The sequence below is a fragment of the Rhea pennata genome, chromosome 3 (genome assembly GCF_028389875.1).
Source record: "Rhea pennata isolate bPtePen1 chromosome 3, bPtePen1.pri, whole genome shotgun sequence".
NCBI classification, from domain to species: Eukaryota; Metazoa; Chordata; class Aves; order Rheiformes; family Rheidae; genus Rhea; species Rhea pennata.
The window spans coordinates 5573643-5596761 of NC_084665.1; the positions used below are offsets into that span (position 1 = coordinate 5573643).

Sequence of the window (23119 nt, forward strand, 5' to 3'; positions counted from 1 at the left end):
GCCGCCTGGGGATTGTAGTCGCCTCTCCCGCCCGCCTCAGGCAACTCTTTGCCCACCGAAACTACAACTCCCGGCGTGCCTCGGGGCACGCCTGCCTGGCCCCCGCACGCTATCGGCGTAGTGACAGCGCGTACCCGCCCCCCCCGTCTCCATTCATTGAAGCGCAGAGGCTGTCCGCAGGGCTTCGAGAGCAGCTCTACCGATTCCCGCTAGGGGGTAACACGCAGCAACTTTCACTGCGCATGCGTCGACGGGAACAGCGGGCGGGGGGTTGCGGCGGCGCCGCTCTTTGGGATTCCGCATGCGCCTAACGAAGAGCTGGCGGGACGCGTTATGCGCAGGGTGCAGATATGCGCGGGAAAGAACGCGCATGCGCGCAAGAGGAACGGCGGTCTGGAGCCGCTGAGCGCCGGGAGTGCGCGTAGCCCTTGCGCGTGCGCAGGCGGCGGTGTTTCTTTGGTTGCTAGGTGACGGGGGGGGGGGAACCGGGGACGGCGCGCGCGTGGGCGAGACGCGCGGGACCGGTCGCTGCGTCGGTGACGCCCCCGCCCCGTCTCCTCACAGCGCTCGGTGGGTTCGGGAGGGCGTCGCGGCCGTGCGCTTCCCCGGGGCGGGGGGAGTCCTGGCCGCGCCGTTTCCGCCCGGGGCGGGGGGAGGGCCCCGGCGGAGCGCGCCGCGCCCGGCCTTGCGGCGGCGCGCAGCCGTGAGGCAGCGCCGAGGGCTGCGGGCCGCTGCCCTCCTCGGCCCCCGCCGCTGCCTCGCGTTTGCTGCTGCTGACTGAAAAAAAGCTGTTTCGGTCTGTGCCTGAACTGAGGTTAATACTGGCATAACTTTGTCATTAAAGTTTTTTTTTTCCCTCAGATCTTGCTCCCTAGTGGACAGGGGGTTCCTTACACATGACAAGCTCTGTCATATAGTTAAGTCTTTCTCTTGCCCTAGTATTCTTTTGCAGGTTTGCTTTTTAGTCTTAAAGTTTTTCTTTCTATTTTTCTGTTTTTTTCCTTTCTGTTGCTAGTTGAAAAAATTATAAAAATCTATACAGAGTGCAAACTGACACAAGTTCTTCATACAGAAATAAATTCATCCTTTAGGGGCAATGGGTGTAAAAACATCCCATAAGTATTTAAAACATAAATATTTACACTTATCATGTAAGGTGTTTCCATTTAGCAAGTCTAGTTGCTTATTGCGTCATGTTTCTAAATTTACTGTGGCTTGACTGAGTCTTTGCTGAACCTCTGACATCTTCCATAGTATAGCAGAGAGCTGTGTCAAGAGTTAAAAATGTGTAGTCAAACTTTATTTTAAATGTCAGAGTCCTTAACACTATACTGATTTACACTGGTTAATAAACATCCGTTTCTCTCATAAACGAAGATATTACCTAAATTCTAGTCCAGGGATGAATTTGACAGCTAAGTAGCTGTACAGTTGAGGTCCAGCTTGCTGTGAAATGTGTAGAAGCTTGGTAAGTAGAAGGGAGCTTGTTTTTAAATCAATTTGCATTGATTCATTAAGAATTTTTAACTAAATCAGGGTAAGCATATTGTAAACTGATTTGTGTGTGTCAACACAGCAGCATGTATAGGTTTAATGGATTTCAATTAAGCCAGTGGAACTTTCTTCTGTAGGTAAGGACTGAATTGTCCTGAAATTGGTGTAATTAGAAAAAAACACTGCAGTTAATACGTGAGATGTGTTAATCTCTATGTTTTGGGGATTAAGTATTATTTTTGAAGGCATCTAGTAGTTTTGAAGGGTATTTTGCCCGAGTTCTTGCTTTTGTTTATGTTTTAAAATGAACTGTTTTCTGTTAACAGCCAGCTGTGTTCTTTAACTGTATTTTGGATGAGGTTTTCTTTCTCTTCATTGCCAGCTACAGAAATCAATGAGTTTTTAAGGTAAGTTTTGACATTTATTTTCCAACTTTTTGTAAAGTTATCTTTTTATTGCCTCCATTTGTGTACAGTACAATTTTTCTTTTATCGCGTGCATTTCCTTATCCTTTTTTTTAACAAAAATGTGTCTCCTATAGCTAAGTCTGTGTAATAGAAGTAACCTTAAAAATATTTAATACAATCTAAAAATTAAATTAATTTAAATAAATTAATTAAATCTGATTGCCAGTCTCAATCCTAGAAATAATAGAATTGGAGCAGTTTTGGAAGTCTCTTCTAGGTTTTGAGCTAATTGAGAAATAAGTTATTCTTTAAGAAATAGAACATTACAAAAACTACTGAAATGGGATAAAGAGGGTCAAAATATATTTTTAAAATATGTGAGAAATCTGTAGTAGTGTTTAAAAATATATATATATATACACATATATATAATATAAAAGAGAACTATATAAGCAAGAACAATAAAATTTTAATTCAGAAAACAAAAATAGTTCAGTTTTCTGGAAGAATTGATATTTTTATACAATATATATTTACTGTATTCCTAGTTTTCATGTTCGAAACTAGTTTTTTGCTGTTCATTTTTAAACTTAGTTAATATGAGACTGCATAGCTTTAAACAGTTTGAATAAACACATGTATCTAGAAATTCTGTTTATAACTTTTGTGGCATTTCAGAAAATTCAGTTTCTCTTAATGAGAATCTTACCGTCTTTCTATGAAACTGATTTCATTTTATTCTATTGCCTCATTTTTAGTTGTTAATGATTTGGTTGGGTGTTTACATAATTAGTGGGAGTTAGTCATTCATTAATCAGTTTATACAACCTTTAAAATGTTTTTAATAGGTGGATAGGTTCTCATAAAACATTCTGTATTCATCTGTGCTAACTATGAAGAGACACAAAAGATGCATACTTGCAACATTAATTAGTAATCTTTATGAACTATTCATAAGTCAAGTCTTAATAAAAATTGCAACCAGAATGTTCTTTTTTTGTTTGTTATTAGGTAGATTAATGGTACAAATACCTATTACATGTACACTTCAACCACTAACGCCTCCATTGCTGTCCCTGTGTAGGTAGAACTGATGTGGTGGTCTGATACTCTCAGGCCTCCCTGAGTATAGTTCAAGTGTGTTTTCTGTTGCAGGGGTACCTCACTGGCAAGGGGTTGTGTTATCACAGAGTCTTGATAATAACTCCATTGTAAGACAAAGCTGAGGGACCTTGGAAGAGCTATCATCATCTACCAGCTCTATTCTTAGAGTATTCATTTCCCCTAGTTCCTCCAGATATAGGGTATGGAATCCCTTTAAAAAAATTTTAACCACATGCACAGACACACACAAACACTTTGCTATATTGATGGGAAAGTCTCTAAAGTTGATCATCTCTGAATTACTAGGAAGAGAAAAGAACAGAATTTTGTTCCTGGTGTGTGAGAAATAGTCTTACTGGATTTTGTCCTGTTACCGAAACGCAAATCTGCCTGTTTCTTGGTTAAACAGACACTTGTGACAACAGTCTGTGGGCTTTCCACTTCACTAAGATCAATGTGTGGAGGAGGCTGATTATGCTTTGTAACTTTTGAGTGAGTCAGGAATATCTTCCCCTGGTAGGTGGACTGAGGGGAAAGATGGTAGAGATTTCTACGATAAACATATTCAGGAGATAGGAAATGGAGAGAGGAGGAGCCAAAGCTCACTTTGCAAATAGGAGAATGGCATGAGTGCTGCAGAAATGTGCAGAAAAGTGCTTGTATGTATGCTGCCTGGCTGTTCTGCTAAGCAGTTTTCCAGGCCAGAGAAGCTACATGTACATTAGTACTTAAAACTGCCTATCTGTAATTTGGACATCATGGATTCAACAATTAAGTTTTAGGACTGTTTCCATTAAAGCAAATGTAAAAATTCCCTCCTCCCCTCCCTTCCCCCCCACCAAGGAGATTGGGTAAAAGATGAACCAATTTCCTTGAGAAATGTGAGTCACCAGTTAAAATTGCAAGAAGCATGTGAGATCAGGGACTGACAAAAAAAGAACGGCAGTTTTCCATTGATCACAAGAAATGGTACAGTTCTTTGATTCATTTGATTTTTGTATTGATAGGAAATTCTTGTGTTTATATAGTGGGTTTCCAAGGAATCTTCATAACATTGCTTTTTTAAAGAAATTTGAATAAAGGTTGTCAGGTTATAGCTGCCTGTTTTAATATGTTGCTGTGGAGTAAAACCTGCAGGTTAATGGAAACACTAATTGAAAGCATATGAGTAATTGAAAATCTAGTATTTAAAAAATGTCTATTTTGTAATAGCAAAATAATGCTTAGTCTTCATTCCCTTTCTTCTTGTTTTATAAAGTCCAGTTTTAAAAGCGTTTCTAATTTGGTGGTGTGTTTTAAACCTAGTCAGAAGAGGTGGGTGGGTATTCTAAAGAAGAAATGATCAGTGTAACAATTAAAAACCTGCAAAACCAATCTTTGTAATCATAAGGTTAAGATTGGTTCATAACAGCAGCAAAAAAAGAAATGTATATATATATATTGGTGAGGGCCTTCGGCCTTGTTAGCTTCTTACAATGCAGTAAGTGTTTAGTCAAATGGCATAACAATTTTATTGAATGTAAATATTTACTTTTTTCTTTTAAATTACTTTCTTTTGCATCTGTTCAGGTATTTTAAATATTTGTATCTTTTTTTTTCTCCTGATAACGAAGGAATAACTTTTGATGTTGTTTTACTAAGAGAATTTACCAGCCCTAGTGATTACTTTCCATTTTCTAGGCTCTGTGTAGGTGGTTGAATCCATCTGCTTCCTTCTTCTACATCAAAATGACAGATGGATACTCTTAAACAACCTCTAGCGTAATTACAAGTGCTGTTCTCATTACAGTTATTTCTGTGAATTACAATCACATATTTTGCTTCAAGTGTTTCACCTCAGTTTACAATATCTGTTGGTACTTGTTTCTATATTTTTACAGAACTAAATTTTTAATAGTTAACATCATATGGCTTGAATTTTTCTCACTATCTTCCTCGAACATCTTCTTCTCCTTTTTTTTTTTTGAAGTATTGAATGACCACTCCTTTCTAATTTTAAAGAAAATATCAAAAGATGTTTAGATCTGAGAAGGGAGAAATTAACTTGTTATAAAAAAGGAGAGTACTGATACATTTGCAAGGAAATAACTTCAGTCATTACTTTTTATCTTAAAGAATTTTATTATTAATACGTGAAAGATAAATTTTTAAAATGTGGATAAGTTTAAGAGCAAACTAAACACTGTTTCCTGGAAGAGTGTTTTTCTGCTTCTTCACAGATTCTTTTGGTTATCTAGTCTGCTTTTGGAAATTTTACACAGATGGATTTTGAAGTGGCAGAAGTGTCTATGAATGGCTCAAGTGTTGCTTGTGCATATTCGGTATTTTTATTGATGTGTGAGGAGAGGAAGAATTTCTTCTGCTCACATAAATGCAGGTACCCAATTTCTGCGCATGCTTACATAGAATCAGCTGCCCTGTAAGGTTAAGTTCTCCCCATCTCTTAGTAACAGTGTATATAAAAATTGAAGCAAAGCCCACAAGTCCAACTAGGTGGAGGATAGTGAGCATACCCATGCTACATAAATCTGAATTTCCGGTGACTCCAGAACATCCATACATATGTTTTTGTTGTTTTTTCATTTCACTGTGTCCAAAGAAACGAGGGTTATATGGGAACGAACACGATAGTGGTGTTCTTACAGCTTGACACTCCGGATGTGTGTTACAAACTTTTAAGCACAGCAGAGAGGCATTTAGAGTTGCCTTGCCTGACTGGGATAGTGTTGAGGAATTGTTTTGTTTGAACTCTGTGTGTCTGATGCAGTCTTCCAAACAATTCCAAGAGAGAATTAGCTGGCTTGCTACAGGGGAGAGACGAGGAGTGAATTAGTATGTGTGCACTAGGAATGATCAGGGAACTGTGGCCCTGGAACAAAATCAGGATCATGCCAAACTTATACTGTGGACACACATGACGGAAAAGAAAATAGCTGTCTGTTTGGATGAAGGAAGCTTCTCTATAAGTATTCAAGCTAAAAGACTCGATGCTAGTTCATTTTTTCTAGTTTGTTTCTAGAATGATACAGCTATGTGTCTGTCTTAGATTTAATTTGCAGCCTGCTCTTAACTGTATTGAGTAACCATGGTAATGCATTAATACACGTATAGCAAAAAAAAAAAAAAAAAAAAAAAAGGATCTTAATTGGATAAAAGCCTTTTGAAATAATTTTAGTCCTATGGAAAGATGTTACTCTAGAATATTGTCAAATGTATTTTGAATATAGGCAAACCCATGTACATCTATTTCATGACAGGTAATCCCATTTATTTACAATAATGGACCAGATACTGTTTATCCCAAGTTGCATGCTGTCTGACTTAAAAGAACAGGAAGCATTGCTATAGAAGGTCTTTTCCTTTTATAACTGTCTGACATACAGGGTCTAGCCTCCATGTATTAGCCAAGAGAGCTGGAAATACACTACAGTTAAATTACAGGTTTGAATCTCCAGGTGGTGCTTGAATTCATGGTTGAAGACTGTAGAAATTAATTTTGTTAAAGCAAGAAACAACAGGACATTAAGCTACTATGCCAGCTTTAGGTATACGCTTCAAATTTTTTTTGCTGCTCAGCATTATTCAGTAATCTTTAACTCAAATTGCAGGAAAATATTTGAAATTCCATTCTAACAATATCCAACAGAGAATATTAAAGAAGCATTAAATTTCAAATGCCTTAGGGAAAATGTTCTCTTGCAACACTGTGGGCATTTGGATCTCACTAGTATATGCAGTGGTATAGTCTAATATTATGCTTTATTTGGTCTAAAATGAAAGCCCAATTTTAATTCTATCTCCAAAAACTTGGTATACTGCAGTGAAAAATACTTTATTTGAATGTTGTTTTTTAATACATGGCAACTAACTTTAAAGCTTCCTCATATAAGACTCCCACTATGGCTTTCTGAAATCTCACTCTTGCATTAAAACTTCAGAAAGACTCCCAAGGACTTACCCCAATGCTTTCGCTCCTCATTTACAAGTTATAAGATCCGAAATTTACCACAAATGCCTTTTCTCATTCTATGCAATTTTTCACTTAATAAGACAAAACCTTTGTATTTTAAAATATCTTTGTAAATATATAAAATACAGAAACAGAAGATAAATACACTCATGAGAGGTAGGTAATATGCAAATACCAAGGTGTGGTTCAAAGATATATCTACACAATTCTGGGATAGTTAGTTTGACAAGCCCATTGGTGGACTTATCTCAGAAAAGTGATAATAAAACCTTTATGTTTTTATTGTCTATATATACCAGATTTTATAGCACAGCTGTTTGAGTAGTGAGTCCACAGCTTAAAGATTCTGAGTAAAGAAGAGTAGCTCTAAAAGTTTTATAAAACCTCTAGAATAAATATAGTTCTTACTATACAATTAATTATCTCAGTATCTGGCAGAGTGAGAGCAAGTGCTATGTTTTTATTAGAAAATTACAATCCATACTCCTCAGAGAAATAGTGCATTTTTTCCTATAACCGAGTGTTTTCCTGTTTGTAGTGTTGACTAACACAAACATAAATAGTGTCTGAGAAAATGTCAATATTTTGATATTTTATACTTATTGAGAGTTTTATGACAGGCAATTTTTTGTAACAATTGAAATTGTGCCAGTGTGACTTGCCTAACAAATTAGATGGCAGGAGAACCTGACGGAAAGACTTGCTATTAGAAACTACAGAGAGAATTTGAAAGAATAGTGTACTCAAAATGATAAAGATTTATGATAAATGCATTTTAATAAATAGTTTTGTATTTTATCCTGTGGTTATCATGATTATGAGGGTAGGTATTCACATATCCTGTACACATTAATTTGTACAATGTAGCCAGCTGGATGTAAATTAGTGAAACTTCATTCACAATGCTGTTAGTTTGACTGTAATGAGACACTCGGTTCTTGCCGAATTAATCTCTTTTTTTTCCCTAATGAAACCTGCTGGAGTATCACCGCCCTACTGTGAGATCTGCTGTCTCTGCTGGGAGCTCACTGTAGCACTATAACACTGGTGGACCCCAGATTGCCTGCTGAGGCCCTGTTCATGGGCTCTGAATAACGATATACCTTTTAATGGAAGCTGTTTTTGTCTCAGGTCTGCTCAAGGATGGTGCACTGACTGTTTTTCCATCACAGTCATTCTCAGGTGGAATTGAATCTGTGCAGCTGTGTTCCTAAACTTTCGTGCAAGTAGAGTAAGGCCGTATCTTGCAAATGCAATTGCCATTCTGTATGTGCTGAAAGATAATTATCTATTTGAATTCACCTCTTGGAAAGCAAGAGCATCCACCCCTTAGGGCAATAAAGGCTTCTTGGTATCCAGTATTCAACGTTTTTGGAGGAAAAGAAAATAATTTTGAAACTGCTGAGACAGTCTTCCCTTACAAATGAAGGACTTGTAAAATGCATTAGAAATATATGTTGAAAGAGTAAGCCTATATGAACTTCAAAATTGGTTTTATTATACAGCTTTATTTTCAATATTATCATCATAAAGATTGTGTATAATTCTATTTCTTTGTTAATAGCTATATTAAATCTTCCTTTTAATTATTAAAAAATATTAAACATTGAGAAACACAGAAACAAATGCAAAGCTTATTGTGCAATTGTATGAAGCTGTTTGGACTATCTTTCTCACCTATGCTGTTTATTTAACTAGGTGGTTACCAATTCACTCTTATGCCCACTTTTCCTGATGACTTGATCAGATGAAGTGAATGTAATGCCACTAGTTACCTGCACCTTGCTGCTTTTATAACATCCTATGGCTTGTTGTACAAAGCATAATGATGAAGGGGTGGTCCTGCTGTGATAGTCTGTAGATCATTGCATGTGAGCAAGAAGAACTTGTTTTTTAAAGCGTTGGTAATTTTTACATACTGAGAGAATTTTGTTATTATACCAATAAAATTAATACGTTTGAACTGAAACAAAATTCTTTGTAATGTCAGTGAATGAGGTACAGCTTGATACAAATTGCGTGATAGCTCAGATAGTTCATTGCACACTGGACTGTGAAAGTCCTGTACCTGTTAAGAGTCCCGTCAACTTCCTTATAGTTTCAAGTGGCTGCAAAGATCTTTTCATGTGGAGTTCAGAGATATTCTGGGAGATATACTGGGAAATTCATAATAGTGTTATTCATGTGTTAAAATACAAAATTCAGATGGATAATGAAACATGGCATTGGTGTCAGTTCCATATGAGTAAGAACTTACTCCTATTTGATTTAAAAATAATTTACTTGATATTTAATCAAATTAAATTAAATATCAAATTAAATATTTAGATTTCATAAGGATCTGACCAGAATACCTTCTTTAGCACCCATTAGTGATGATGTTTAGCTTTATCTACTTTATTCTTTTCTAAGATTTTTTTTCCTTCTTGGGAATAATTTTTTATGTATGACATGAGAAAGCCCCAAAGTGGCTTTTTCCTTCTCTCTACTTTGCAATCTGTGAAGTTATATTCCTATTCAGTACATGATTTAACACACTGACTGCACTACTGTCAATGTTTGTTTTCTGAATCTGTTTGACAAAACTATGTCAAGCATTCATTTTTAGTACGTAGCTAAAATACATTGTGGTGATCTTGAAGTTATATAAAATGTGCCAATGGTTGAATATTCCTTAAAAGGTGGTCTAGAAAACATGCCACCTATACTGTCAATGAATAAATCAAAAATCGAACATTACTTTTTTAAAAAATGTGCTCTACTGAGGTAGTAGTTACTCAAAATTCAAGATTATGAAAGCGCAGAAGTTGCGTAGGGCTGCAGGAGTGGCATACCTGTGGAGGTGCTACTGCTTGTTTTTTCGGGAGGTATACTCTGAATTTTAAAACTCCCTAGTCATGGAGGAACTGCAGTAAGTGTCACAGTGTAATTAAGGCCATGTAAGATATTTATTCTGCATTTATTTTTAACTTAATTTTTTTAATCTCTTCACTGGGAACAAAGAAATGTTATCACTGTGAGAGGAAATAATGCACTATTTGATGAATGGGGCAAGGAGTGAGAAAAATTCTGCAGCCCTTTCTTACATATGTGTAAAACAACTGCCATCTGTTTCATGGATTAGTGTGAAGATTATGATATTAGCCTTCTCCTGCTTAAGTGGAGAGGGATGGTGATGAAAATATTGCTGCCTACCTATTGCTGAAGACTGATGAAAATAATGCATAGATTGCATAGCAGCAGCCATGGCTTTAATTTGAGCAAGCCCAATTGAGACAAAGATTTTGGGAAAAGTAATCTACAGAAATACATGAAAAGGACCTTACTATTATATCAATTTTGTGGAACAGATTTGTGTAAAATAAATCATTTTCCTCTCCTTCTCCCAAGTGAAGAAGTATATAGTATTTTTTGGTTTTGCTTTACATTGCCAGTAATGCAGAAGATTGAACTTCTGTGAATGAGTTAATTTAATGATATCTTTTACAGCTGTGGAATTTGAGAGAGCCAAATGTTACACCTAAATAGAATGGTCAGATATGGTTCTCGCTTGAGAGATCTTTCCATATTGCTTGGAATTAATGCAAGTTTAAATAATGTCCTTAATAAATTGTAAATCCTGGGTATTGTTAAAAAAAAAAAAAAAAAAAAGAATGACAAATATGATCTTTGTGTTTGAAATCTTACACTAAAGTTTGTAATGGATAAAAATAATTCATTTGGAATGCATGAAATTGCAGAATTACAAACACAAAGACTAAGAGGTCAACTACTTATAGATGCTGAAGGTTACAAAAAATAGTCAAAATGTGCAGTTTAACAGCGTGGCAGACATACCATCACAAAAGGGCATTTTTCTTGCTTTTCATGGCAAAAGGTGACCTCTGTGTCAACCAACAGAAGTGCACTTTGTTGTTGAATTTCACTTATTTCAATTTACCGTATTTAATTTTTTAATTATTTTCGAAAACTTGCAAAAGCAAGAATTTGCTAGTGATTGGCTAGTGTAGTAAAGGCGTCTTTGCATGGATTATCTGCAGAGTTGTTAACAGGTAACAGTCAGGCTGTTTGCCCGTTGCCACTGTTTGCATTATACAGATATTGTGTAATGTACATTATACTTTTGGAGTCAAATGAGAAATAGGTCGGTGGGGTGAACTGATCAAACTGTGGAATAATTGATAATTAAAAGACATGCAGAATGCAAAGTACTTAAAGTTGAAGGACATGAACACCCCACTGGAAATCATCTGTCCAACTATTTGTTATTCCTTTCATTTCAATTTTCCTTTTTGTGTGGCAGTAAGGTAAAAGTCAAGCTTCTCTGAAAGCTGGGATGCCCCCTTCAGGGAAAGGAAGGGAGAGAGCATGCATCATTTTGATGGTTGTTGATAATTTGTGGCTGCCAAACCAATGCTATTCACACTGACATCCTGTCTTTTCAAACAATGAAGTAATATATTGAGGTAATTAAAGACAATTGCTTGTAATAGCAGAAAATTACTATAATTGTTTGTTTTCCAGATAACAAAGCAGATTTATAATTTCTGTGACCTTCTCCAGAGTTCTACTACCAGAATTCACAGAGAAACCCTAAATATTCATTGTACCATTATGCTTTATGTCAATTGTATGAATTTAACTCTGTTTTATTTAAAATATTTGCTCAGAACAGATTTCATCCTTAGGTTAAAGTGGTCTGCTGTGCTAATCTTAGGAGGATCTCTCTAATAAAAGTGTCTTATCTTCTAAGTGAAGTTATTTTTTCAAGTGATGTTAAGATGTTAAGGGAGAAAGAAGTTTTATGGTCTGATTTTGTTCAGAAGACCTGGATTTCAAAGCTTGTTCTTTTTTTGTCACAACTGTGCATCACAAACTGTATGCACAAGTTCAGTAGAAATAAACACTTTTCGATGATTTTAGAAGGACAACTAAAATTAATCTGACAGTGAAAGTAAGGCAAGCTTCAAAATGCTTCCACTTTGCAGCGATTTCATTAGGTAACTCTAACTTATTAGAAAGCTTGGTCTCTTCTGCACTGCTTCTTCACGTTCTATGACATATACAGAATACCCATAGTGAGATTTTATCCCTCTAAAACTGGAAAGGCTTTTGCTGGCAAAAGTGTTTAAAAATCTAAGGAAAAAAGAAAAATAACTTTCCTTCTACAATTTCTTTTGCAATGTAGACTGGATATGATGCAGCCAAGAGGTGAGCTAAATCTTCAGTAACCTGAAAAGTTGTAGCAAAGCGTGTAACTGTGCTGCCTGCACCGAAAAGCTGCTGCTCAATTAGACTTCCTTTTTCATTGTAGATTATTGTGACTGAAAAGATTCATCAGCATTTGAATAGTCGTCATTTATCTAGAGAAAATGTACATATACGTTTGTTATCTGATACTGTGTTGTAAATTAGTAGGGATAGTAGTGATATTGCTCAGGCCAAGTGGACTATGGTCAGTTTCTTTGCTACATCACTGATTTTTCTTTTATTTTTTCCTTTTTTTTCTATTTTTTCCCCCCTAGACTATTGCAAGCTTTGCCAGTGTTGATTTTGGCTATGTTCTTTATATTGTCTATTTAAAAAACTTTCCAAATTGCTTTTTTCTTGTTGCTTATTACTTCAAAAGTCTAAATCCTTTAAGTGACATAAAAATACCTGTTTAAATTTAATTGCAGCATTTTTAAAGCATTTTAACCATCTCCGGTTTTGCTTGTTAGCTAGTTCTTTTTATTTTAAGAGGCTAAAATGAAAGACAATCAAATACATCAAGATTAGATGAAAAATTTTGTTAATGATTATGAAATATACCCCGAGGGAGCTAAAAATTTATGATACCGGAGTATCAAGATAGTTCTCTAAATGCTAAAGCTCTAGATTGGCTTGGATAGGACATGGGGCATAGTGACTGAAAGAGACAGAGTTGTAGTCTAAGGGCCTTGTTCTCCCATTCAAGCTGAAGCCTAACATGGAAAATATATCAGTTTCCTACCTAAGCCTGGCATACCATGGTGATGTTTGATACATGTATAACTCATTGTAGCCTTTTGATAGTGGGATGAGGGATACCAAGGGATAGTGCAGACTGCCACTGAAACGTTCCTGAGCCTCATGAAGGACCTGCATTTGAAGTGGCAAGCAATTCTCACTGCTGGGCTGTTGCCCTCAGTGAGGAAGCTGTTTCTTTGTCCTCATCTCCAGATTTTTTTGCTTGGCTTTTGATGCTGATTTTGCAGTAGGTTAGCAGTGGATGCCATTCATGATGCTGAGTACTTGAGTTTGTAGGTGGTAATACAACTGAGGTGGACATGAGTCAGTCAAGTTGTGCTTCTTGCCAGGTTATACAAGCACCAGTAGAGTCCACTTGTAAGAGACACACGAGTAGAGTAGGTACTTCTCCAAAAGGTTCTCACTAGAGGAAAACATAGCACAAAAGGACTAGGAATGTATATAACAGATGTCTGGTGCATTAATATCAAGATGCACTAGAGGGCCCAGCCTGCATGTATCTTCCCCCCCTCCCCCAAGAAGAAAAATATGTAGTAAACTGAAGGAACTTCTGAGAAATTACAGCAAAATTACAAGAAGGAACAACTGTCAGAAGCCAACAAGACTCAAAATAGGACAGAATGTGGAGAAAGGTGATAGAGTGACAAATGCATTCAACCTGAAAATGTAATCAGGCAAGCATGTTCCTCTACCAGAGAAGGGATTTAGAAACTTTGAACTTGCAGTCATGTGATTCTTTCCTCCTTCTGGCTAGATTAGAAAGGGGAATCGTGTCTTTAATGTTATATCATCCTTAACAAACCATTGCATGCTGTGTCAAGCTCATTTTCCATGATCAGCTCTGGTTAAAAAACATTGCTATCTGTAGTCTAGCCTGAAGGTGACAAGAGATTTGAATCACTGTAATTAGGCACTCCATCATACTGCAAAAAGATACAACTATCTTGATGAATCAGTATAAAAAAGTGGCCTTTTTCTTTTCTTTCTTTCTTTTTTTCTTTTTTTTCTTTTTTTTTTTTTTTTAACTGCTGTTGCTGCCTAGGAATGAATGTGAGAGCAGAAATGAGCTCAGCAAGAACTGAGGTAGTTTCCTCAGAATGACAACTATTGTCCAGTTCTCTATGCAGGAGAAGTTAAGATGCTTTGCCCTTCCAAGTACACCTTCAAGTGTTCTTGGGCCTTGCCCAAGTTTTACTTCACGTATTTTTCACAGTCCCTTTTCCTTCTGATTTTGAGAAATGCATGAGAATTCACTGTCCACACTTAAGGAAGAGCTATCAAATGAGTTCTTGTTTGCATTAGAGAACTGTAGCACCAGGACATGCTTGTTGCCATGAAGTATAAGTGATGAAAAGGTGCATTTGCCCAGCAAAATCAGAATTGTTGTTGGATGTGCCAGAAATGTAGCATAAGGACCTCTATCCCTCTGGGGAGCGGCATTTTCATGCACAGCAAAGTGTCTTTTGTGACACCTTTTACAGCTGCCTTGTAATCCTAATTAGGTTTTGTTCTCATTTGCTCATATATTTTAGAAAAAGCATAGAAAAATTCCTGAAATACATTTGGGGCTCACCAAGTAGAGGTCCATTGCAATTTTTCTCCCCCTGCCCCCTTTTTTTCAGGGAAAAATGAGTTATCCTTCATTCATTTTCTCTGAAGATGCATTACTTTATCTCATCACTCATCCATGCATCTTTCCTCAAAGCTCGGATAGCATTCCTTTTGATTATTAAGATGTTAAATTGTTCGAAAATGAATCAGGGAATGGCATTTATTGCCCAGTAGCATGCTTACTCTGTACTGGAGCCTTGTGATAACCACAAATCGTTTGAGTTCAGGGTCCTAATGCCAATTTCTAAGTGCTCTAGTTTTCAGAAGTGAAATGCAAATATGGATTTTTATTTTATTTTAGGCAGAGGCAGTTGAAATGTGATAATGTACTTTGAGAGAGGCGCCAAAAGTGACTTTTCCTACAATGATCTATGGATCTTTTTGAAATTTGAAGGATATGCAAAATTGCACAATTTTGCTAGTTAACATTAAAGCTGAATAGATTTGTAGTGTAGTGAAAACAGATTTCAAGGTGTTCTGTGGTGGGGGAACCTCTCCTGGAGTGAGAAAACACAAGTTCTAATAGTCATGGAAATGTTCTGTTTGTCTCTACTGAGGTTAGGATTTACATAAGTTAATCTGCAGTACTAAAATATATTATAATAAACTTGAGTTTACAACCTTAGACATTTAACAAGAAGTGTAGAATTTTCCTATCCTCACATCCTGAACTGGAGGTAAAGTTAACACTTTGCTTATACTAACAGCCATAATTCCCGAATAGGCAACAGAGGCATTAATATTTAGAAGACTCTTATTTTCTTTTTGTTTCATTACATGACTACTGTAAGCAAAAACTGCTGACTGAGGCAACAGCATTTTTCTTTGATTATCAAAAGAAATGAGTGATGACAGTTTGTCCCTCAGTCCTCTTTCTTCCCCCCTGTTCATTTTTGGAACCTGTTGGCTGATTTCAATGGCAGAGAAGGTAGAGATCTCAAAAACTCCAAATGTGTATGTGTTTGTGAAAATGTCAGGGCAGCCAGGTTAGCGCTCCCTCCCCGTCTCCTCAAGAAAAGACCGAGACCTGAGTGGCAGGAGTCTCTCTTCTGTTTGACCTGTTAGATCCATCTTTATATACATACTGATTGCTGAGGTCTGTAGCTCCAAACCAGCTGCTTTGTGCTTGGGTGACACGAGAATTGACTGCAGTGGGCAGAGGAGAAGGAGGGAAAAGGAATTAAAGGACAAGGCTAGCAAGAAGTGAATGAGCTGCAGGTAATTTAGAAAGTGTTTGGGAAATGTGAGAGAACTGCGAGGTATCTGACATGTAGCTTTGAGAACATGAGGATGATATAGTAGTGTCAGTCTTGGAGATCACAAATCTACAGAAAATCGGGCAAGTTCGTGTTGTTCATTGCTTATGTGTCTTTTGGAATATAACCTGTATATACTGTGGCTTATAGGCACCTTCAAAATAAAATTCTAAATACCGTGTAATTCATGTTGCCGTTTTGTTCTGAGCTTGATCACTTTCTCATCTCAGGGAACGGGCTTATGTTTTCTACTGAAAGAAAAATGTTTCCTTGTTCTTACATGTTGATATATAGCTTTGTTTAAGGGAAAATGCTGGTGTTGCCTTTAGCACAAATGATGTATGCATTTGCATTTCTGGAACACTTTCAAAGTTTCCTATTTCCTTTTATCTTCTCCACAGAATTAGCATCTGTTTTCTAGTTTATCTTTTCCGAAGATCAGCATAGATTGTTGAGTACATACTGTAATAAATTAACTTGTTGACTTTTGCCCATATTTCATATTTATGCTATGTATCTGAACAATGTTGAAGATTTATAGAAGACTTTAAAAATTAATCTAAAACTTACATGTTTGAGAACAAAACAAATTTTTTACTGGCTTTTATTTCTAACAGCCTGCTAAGTAAAATTGTGTGTCTTTTTCCAATACTAGCTCTTTTTTTAATTGTTACTTTTTTTTTCTAGTGATAGTATAGACATCTGGCTTTGTGTGAAACTGAAATGTCTCCTTATAAAACTGAAACTTATAGTTACCTTTACTTGCCTAAAACAAAAAAGAGAGGTTTTGAAAGTAAGAAGTTTATTAAGATAAAAGTCAGGTTTTGGTATGTTTTATTTAGTCTTTTGTTAAAGGAACTTACTTTCAAAATTATGGTCCTGCAAAACAGACTTGAAGTCCTTTTCTGGAGTCACAAGCTAACTCTTCATTAATGTGTTATCCCACAGATTCAGTAATTTTATATAATTTTGTGAGTTATGATCTTTCAGCAGGATTGGCTGAGTGACTCTCTTCTGCTTGCAGTTAGCGCACTCTTATTTGCCAGTTGCAATATATAGAAACAGTTTAGTTCCTACCTTTTCCTTCCATTTTGGTATTCTAACCTGAACTAACATTTTTGATGCATCAGTGTTTTGAGCTGGAAATACAACCTTAGCTAAAGTTTTTACATAAGCATACCCTTGAGTTTGCCTCTCAAAGTAGTACTGTATTCTTGTGGGCTTAAGGTGTAGAAGCCAGGAAGGAGTGGAAGTATGCCAAGTGTTTGCACAGGAAGAAAATACTCAATTTTCATTTTCTGTGACAATCATCCAGACAGTGTTGGGCTGCTCAGAAGGTATCTACTGTTTCTGCCTGTTCTGGACTGACAGAAAATATATGACAGTTGTAATTTTTGGTTGTTAACTTCTTCATTTCCTTTGGTTTGCTAAAACTTTTGAGCACAGAATGTGTATATTTTTTAGGGCTATCGGAGTTGCTGAGGAAAGACTTTGGCTCGCCTACAGTAACACACCTCCAAATAATAATCTGTCATCATATTTATATTGGGACATGTATAATGCATAATATGCAAAACAGTTGCTTATATGTCTGAGCAATCAAGAGTGGATCATTCCTTTATAAGAACATGTAAGCATCTTATTCTTCTTTTCCAGTGTGATTTTCCAGCATTATTCATGTATCAAATTTATGTTGTAACTTCTGTAGACTGTTGGATGATGTAATACTCATCCTTGAGCTTTTCCAAACTGTATTTTTTATGTTTAGTGTGAACTAAAATCAGTCTAACCATTGGTACTTTGCAGTATGGAATACTCTAAAGAACCTGAATTACCTTTCAAGTAGCTGCATTAAATTGCATAAAAGCATATTCGTATCTTAAATAAAAGACAGAAGTCTGCAAAAGCATACTTAATAGTTTCCTGTAAGAGATTTGTTTACGCAGACACTTCAGGATGAATATATTGATTTTTGTCTGCAGTGGGTTAACAGAAGGGAGATTCAGATTTTTCTATAAAGAGTGTAAGTGAAAATTATGTAGCATGCAAAGTTTGAGGGAGTGAGGACATCTGAACATGTTGCTGTGCAGATGATTGTTGCATAGATTGTTTTATTGTTTTCTTCATTTTAGAACAACAAACTATAGGAAGAGATGTTTTTATCATAATCACTCTGATCCCTTGCAAAACTGGCAGGGTGCAGAGATCAACTGACCTCACACCCGTATCTTTGTGTCTGTTGTTGTGGAGAGACTCTGTGGCGTATCTTTATGTGTCTGTTTTTCTAATGTCCAGTATCATGAGGCTTTCATTAGGCTTGCAGCAGTTCTTATTTAGGTCTGGAGCTGGCTTCCTTGCAGAGAATTCTCTGAATTCAGATATTCTGATCGAGCTTAAAGACACAGGAGATGTTTTTTCTGCTCTGGTGGAGGGTGGAGCTGGGTGATCTTTGCATGGTTTTAATCCTGCTGTGGACTGTGGCTGCATTCTGGCCTGGAGGGCTGGATGGAAGAGCTGCTGAGTTGGACTTGGTCTGGCAACCTGGGATGCTTTTCATTGCCTGCGTTGATGCACTGACCATGTCATGAGTGCTTGATGCAACTGGAGCCAGATAGCTGGGGTTCTTTCATCAGCACACAAGTGTATCTGAAGTTTGCAGTGCTAGAGGCACTCATATTTAAGAAGAATATATTACAGGTATTAATATTTAGCATAATCTAGTTTTGTCTAAAATTAATCAGGCTTTATATTGTAGAGGTGCTCTTTAATATCATGCATGATGGCAACAATGGAATATGCCACTTCTGTTTATTTTTGAAACAAGCCTTTAGATTTAAAATAAACAGAAGCATTAGATCATACCTCATGGTAATATGGAAACAAACTACGTAAGTCGTTCTTCACTGAGACTAGCTAGGTAATTTATCTTCTACTTAATTATAAGATGTGAATGCCAAGTGTTTCCACAAGTTTTTTTTTGAGTGAACTCTTAGATTCCTCAAGAAGAAAACCAGACCAACTATCTTTAGCAGACAAATTTTGCTTTTCTTAGTAACCAACTCCAGTCAAGCCACCTGTTTTCCCCTTTTGACAAATGCCTTGGTCTGGCAGTTCGGGGCAATATCCAAGGAAAGCTTTTCAGGGATTCTAAGGAGCACGAAGAGATACCAAAAAATAGCTTTAAATTCCTATGTTCTTCTTTTCCCCATATTAGTTCATTATATATACAATTTCATATTTGTCCTTTTAGATTGTAATAGATTCCAAGATATTTTTTCTGCTTGATTTCTGTGAAGTAACTCTGAATTTCTACTACAGATCACCCAAGTCTTTTATGTGGGTGACTTTGTAACAATTTTGAGAGGAAAGGTATGGTTCCCTCTCTTCCTGTTCTACCCCTCCTTTGAATAGTACCTTCCTTTTGGCCTTGGGCAGTTTCTGTCATCCCTTTACCATATAAATATGATTATGTGTCACTGAATGCTGTTTAAGGGATCTCTAGACAAGGGATTGGTTGGACCTGAAAAAGGAAGAGGATCACTGTACCCTGGGAATTAGATTGGAAGTTTACCTATTTTCTCAAGGTAATTTTTGTGTCCTTTAAAAGCAGCATGTAATTTTTGTTTTGTGCAGTTTTTCTATTTGTCCTGGAATGTTCACCCCTAAGTATATCATAAGTTTCCCTATCTGTTCAAATTTAAAGAGCTCTTTAAACTGCATTTTCTCTGCTGATGATGGTTCTTTCCCTATGGCTGCTTATTTCTTACAATTTGTCTTGAATTCAGACACATTTTCAGAGAGCTCTTTCTTTTTTTTGTTTTTTTGTTTTTTTGTTTTGAACAAGATTGAGAGCCTGAGGTTCTTTACTGTAATTATTTCTTAAATTGTCATATAAGATTAAAAAAAAAAATCAGTGCTTCTGCATGTCCTTTGGGTTGGATCCTCAGCTGGTATAAACCAGCAAAGGCCTGAATTTAGTGGAACAGTGTTGAATATGTGAGTTGAGAATTCAACCTGTTCTTTTTCGGAACTCTGACTTTCAAGATCAGTGCATCAAAGGGAGGTGATCTTGCGTAAAAGAAAATTTACACGGTTTATTTTCACATTGCCGTAAGGTATGATCTGATTCTTCTGTTTGTTTCCAGTCTAAAAAGCCTGCTTGAAAGTCAACAAAATTTGGTCTGCACCATTGTTGTCTGTCTGTTAGCAGCTGTCTTTTATGTAAGTGATGTCTCACCAGAGATTTGGAAGAGTAATATGTATGGTAGTTGATGACAGACTTGCCTTAACACCTGCAGAGTCAGTCTAATAGTGGCGGGTTGGCAGTCTGGGAATCAATACAAAGCCTCAAAATATTGGGGAGAAAAATCCCTGTAACATTGTTGAAGTTAAATGTATTTTAAAACTGTTTAATTATTTTTCCTCTTCTTGTACCAAATGCTGATTTCATTAAAAGCTGAAGGAGAACTTTCATACTAGCTAGTTTTAAATGATAGTTATTACTGTTGATACTTTACCAGCTGCATGGCCCAAATTATAGTTAGTAAAAGCAACAACTGGTCAAACAGTATTGCCTGCTAAGGACCTGAGTTTTGTGCGGCAATTGATTTCTCTTTTAGTACCAGTGACTCCCTAACTGTGCTCTATGGGTACCACTGAGAAGGATAACTTATTAGCTTGCAAGCAGGGTACAGAGCTTGTTCCTTCTTGGACTGTGTATCATTTTTGTCAGTAGTAGTAGCATCCAAACTTGTTATTGCTTGATGACCTGTAAGAAATAAGTGTTATGTTCTTGATCTGATTTGTTTTGAGTCTATTAAGCAGAGAAAACAAAAACCTTCACGTACTTAACAAACAGAAATGACTGGTAGCAAATGTCTTCTCCACAGCTAGATCAGAAAATAAATACTTTCAGATGTAGTTCCACCAAGTCAAGATTAAGATACATTGCAGGTTGAATGGGAGCTGCTGCTTTTATTCTTGGACTGAAAACACTGTGGACATTTGCACTGTGTACTTTTGCAGGAAAGTGACCCATAAAGCAATAGGGAGAGGCAACAAAATTCTTTGGAAGATTCAAGTGAATTGGGAAATGTATTTTATTCAATTCAAATATTTAAATAAATATTGTCTCTTCAGTAGTTTCGTGTGAAGATATAAAAGTACAGTTTACTATTGCTGTATTTAGATGTTCTATTGTGTATTTAATGTAAACTAATCACATAAAGTTTGTTTGTGGATCTTCTGTATGTCCCTCACAAGATCAAGGTGCCTGTGCTAATGCCTTTTGAAACCATCTAGAAAACAAATAATGCATTCTTATTCTTCCCAATTTGCAGTGCAACAACATTTTTTCTAGCCCTGTAAGTAGTAGTATCTCTAATGCTTTTAGCTACTGGCAATCTCAAATTTTGTAGCAGATGTGTGTGTAAGTGGGTCTGCAAGGGCACTTGTGCACTTTCATGTAATGCAAAAGAAGTGCAGGAGAAGAGCATTGAGCAAAACTAAGAACAGGGTAGGTTATTTTGTTATCAAGATAATCCTAATAAGAATGTTAGGTGTTATGTGCTGGAAAACAGAAAGAATGGCCATTTCCTTATAATAGACTTTAATTTTCTGCTCCAGGTCCCTGTTTGCACTCAGCTTGAGTTACCATATGCCTGGCTCCTGAGCTTGGGAATGACCAACAAAATCAAAAAAAGGGCAGCTGTGGAGGTTGACAAACACATGGGAATATTGCAATGTATTTAAGAGTTATATGGAAAATATAACAAGTTTCAAAAATAGAAGAGTAAGAAGTTTCCATTAAAAAAAAAATTTAAATGGCCCGTGGTAACCCAGGTTGAGCACAAACACGGAGCTGGAGGAGAAAGAGATCCTTACATTACAAGGTAATGGCCGTTTTTTCTGTTTCCCAACATATAAATTCTAAATGTGTTTGTTGCTTTAGGATGATCTTGATAACAAATAAACTGTACTGGTCTTGGGTTTTGTTTTTGTTTTTTTTTTTTCAATATTGTTTTCTTATACTTCTAGTGCTTCGTGCTGCCTGTCTGTCACTATTGTGATAGAACAACCAAAACAGTTTTTAGCAAAGTTTATAAAATTGTGGAGGGAGTGAACCCCACTGTCCCCAGAGTAGGAGCCACTGTTGCTCCTGGTCCATTGGAATATCCAGTCTGGGACATCACTTTCCAAGTACAATCCTAATTCTTTGTCCTTCAAATGACAACCCAATCAGGGCAGTTTTTGTTCTACTCATGCTACTGCATGAGAAGAGCTTTCCCAAAGACTCCTATGCCTTTTCCACCAAAGTGGATTTTTTAGAGGGGTTTTTCCCCTTCTATCTACTGGTCCTGACATTTCTCCCTGTTTCACACATCATCAGTGAAGGAGGAGGAATTGAACCTTATGTGCATACTTGTTGGCATACGTACCAAGTTTGCTTAAAATACAAGAATAAAAAAAAGTAAAACTTTCATTTCATGCAGTTCTTTAAAGTATGTTTTGTTGCCATTCGTATTTTTGCTTTTGTGATGATGGAGACAATGTTAATATCAACGTCATTAATACCAATGGCTACTGAATATCGATTCTATTGATATAAATTTTAAAGCCAGCTTTGGATTGTGCAAAATTTTATTTAAATTGCTTGAAGGTCAATCTTCTGCTTTATTGTGACTTGGAGATAGAAAAAAATTGAGAAAGGATTAAAAGAATTTTCTCATGCAGGACCTACTAGCTCAGTTTGTGATTAGATGCATTGTCATGAATTATCATTAATAGTAATATTAAAAACTGTATTGTTATGAAGTGTTGAACCTAATCATTTATCTCTCTACTTTCATTGGGCAAATAACTCTCAGAAGATTTGAAAATGGGAATTTCATTACAAAACATTGTTCTATATAAATATAAAAAGGTACAGGTATTTAAATGCAAAAGAATTAGTACCAGTTGGTCCCCATGTAAAATGCTGGTTTATGGAAGACATACCAAGAACTGAGCCGTATAGATGGGTGCTTTAAGGCTTAAACTGAAACCAAACAAGAATGTGCAGCCTGCCTCTTTTGCCTATAACAGGGTCAACGTTGGGATCCATGATCCCTTTGATCTTTACATAAAACAGATGAAAATGCATAAATTGCTTCTAATCAGAGATGAATTAAAGGAAAATAGCCTCCCGGAGGACAAAGCACCCCAGGCACCCATCAACAGCCTTACCAAATGACAGACCTAGACAAGACTTCAAAGCTGCAAACATAACT

General features: G+C 36.6%; 1 protein-coding gene across 1 annotated transcript in view; it reads left to right on the top strand.

The window, feature by feature from the left end:
• The first annotated feature begins 496 nt into the window (after positions 1-496).
• WDPCP (WD repeat containing planar cell polarity effector) overlaps positions 497-23119 on the top strand; it is a 129593-nt gene continuing 106970 nt past the window's right edge. Inside the window, exons 1-2 of the mRNA XM_062571237.1 lie at positions 497-570; positions 1821-1901. The gene's annotated coding sequence lies outside the window, so the exon portion shown is untranslated. The remainder of the gene's footprint in view (positions 571-1820; positions 1902-23119) is intronic.